The sequence below is a fragment of the Apium graveolens genome, chromosome 7 (genome assembly GCF_009905375.1).
Source record: "Apium graveolens cultivar Ventura chromosome 7, ASM990537v1, whole genome shotgun sequence".
NCBI classification, from domain to species: domain Eukaryota; kingdom Viridiplantae; phylum Streptophyta; class Magnoliopsida; order Apiales; family Apiaceae; genus Apium; species Apium graveolens.
Genome location: NC_133653.1, coordinates 262,537,931 through 262,540,452, shown reverse-complemented (window position 1 = coordinate 262,540,452; position 2,522 = coordinate 262,537,931). Strand labels below are relative to the sequence as shown.

At 37.4% G+C, this 2,522-nt stretch overlaps 1 pseudogene; it reads left to right on the top strand.

Annotated features, from left to right (window-relative positions):
- The first annotated feature begins 1,059 nt into the window (after positions 1–1,059).
- LOC141674841 (importin subunit beta-1-like) lies at positions 1,060–1,839 on the top strand (annotated as a pseudogene).
- Positions 1,840–2,522: the final 683 nt, after the last annotated feature.

The window sequence follows — 2,522 nt, the reverse complement described above, 5'->3', positions numbered from 1 at the left end:
AGCACCCACACAAAATAATCAACTTCAATAGGATGGTATTAGGGTTGCACATGGCTAGTTTAGGTCGGTTTGACAGCTCATTAAATAGGGTTTATAAAAATATCAACTCATTAAATTAAGAAAAATTAGAAAACCTAATCCTACTAATCGTGTGACGGTTTGAGTTGATTAGGGTTGGGTTGATCGGTTTGCAAAAAAATATATTATACCACAATTATATAAACGACAAAAAAGAACTTAAAACGTGGAAATTATAAATATGGAGTAAAATGTAAAGTGTGTACCTGGACAGTAGACATTCTGCAAGGTGTGTACCTCGAGTTTAAACAATGCAAAACGTGTACCTTACCTTTAACAAACAATGCAAGTTGTGTACAGCCGTTAAGTTGCATTTAACAGAGTTAACGGGAGGGACTTTCTTGTCTTTTCCTTGGAGACAAATCAGGCGCCATTCAGCCCTAACCTTCAACAGTTCAGTTATGTATTAACATTTAACCTTACTTTCAGCACTTCTCTTACTCACATACAACTCTTATATATGTATTAACCTATATAAACCTAAATGTTCTTATTGTTCTACTAAAAGGATGAGTTGGCTGTTGAGATTTTCTGTCCACGAAGCAAGGTATGCTGCTTCACAAGTTATAGCGAAAATAGCTTTATCTGAAATTCCACAAAAAGTGTGGCCTGAACTTGTTGGAACATTGCTTCTGAATATGACTGAGCTAGATTAGCCTGCACCTCTAAAATATGCAACGTTAGAAACAGTGAGGTATGCATGTGAGAAAATATCCCATAATAATCATGTGCAAGATGAAGTAAACTCTCAGTCCTTAGTGTTGTAGTCCAGGGAATGAATGGAGCAGAGCAAATTGTAAATGCCCGCCTTGCAGCTACAAGGGCATTACGCGATGCCCAGAATTTTGCACAGACTAACTTTCAGAATCAGACAGGATCGAAATTTCATCATGAAGGGGGTTTGTGAGACAGCCATGGCATAAGACACTCTAATTGGGCATGCTGATTTTGAGTGTCTTGTTTCAATAGCATCATTGTACTATGATATATGCCATAATACCACTTGTAATGCCCTTTGTCGAGTCCAACATATCGAAATCTGATTGACGGTCTAACAAAATCGCTATATATACCTTTGGCTCAATCCTTGAAGGCCCAAGCATTGAGAAACTCTCCCTCATGGTTAATACGTGATTGGTTTATTTAATTCATGCTATGAAAGATGAAAATAGTCACGTGAAATACACAACTGCATGGACTCTTAGTCGTATCTTTGAGTTATTGCACTCTCCTGCTACATAATTTTCTGTGATAACTCGGAAAAATATCCCGCAAATTGTTGGGGGGCACTTAAGGGATGCTTCTCGTATATACGAGAAGGTATGTGGAGCTAAATATTACCTTGCTCAAGGCCATGAGAATACCGGTACAAGTTCCTATTTGCTCACACAACAAATTTTGAATAAAATGCCTAGTTGAAAGAGCTAATAGAACTGATGGAAGGGACTCTAAACTTAGGTGTTCTGGGTATGAGACCTTGAATGAAGTGGTTAGATGTACAAATTTTTGAAGAATCTTCTCAAATCGTTGCACAAATTACTTCTGCCTGCTATTATGTTTAGGTTGGCAAAGACGGTTGAGCTCCGAATTGGATCACTAGGGAAACACAACTAGATTTGCAAGCTTCTCTCCGTGGTATACTTCAAGTAGCTTGGTGGTGTTGAGACAAAACCTGTAATACTGCAAGCTGCTGACCAGATTATTATGTTGTTCATTATGGTGTTTGGTTGCCGTAACTCTACAGTCCACAATGGTTTTTGACATTTAGGGTTTATGCATTTCGGAATGGGGATGAGATAACCAGGTTATATGTGTTGGAAAATATGGGTATAAGTCCCATATTGGTAAGTCATATTTTTGAGCATTATGACTAAAAGATTTGTGAGATATGATGATATTCTCTTAATAATGGAAATTATTATTTTCCATTAGAATTTGGCTCAAATATTATGGCATAAATTAATTTGATTTTGTTTCAGATTAATTGATATGGTGTATGTCTTGATATATTTTATCTGATTCTATTTCAGATTATTTATGGAATAGAGTAGCTTGCAAATATTACACCGATTCCATAATTAATGATATTTAATTATGGAAAAGAGTAGCGCACAAGTCTATCTACACCTATATAAACACCTCTAAGGCGTTAGGGTTAGACACACCAAAAAAACATATTCGCCTTTAAACACAAAACTCTCTCTCTCTCTCTCTCTCGGTGATAGTTTCGTACCCGTTCAAGCTCGCTGAAGGGGCTCGTTATCCGTAACGCCGCCGCTACCTCGTTTTATCCTGGGAGGCTATCGACTCGCACATACGGTGAGAGGCGAAATAGCTTTAAGGAGACAGTTTCAACTGGACTCGAGGATCTCTCTTCTATTTATATCTTTTCTTCCTCCGTTTGATTTCGTTTACTCACGCACACATTTGTTTGATTATATGTA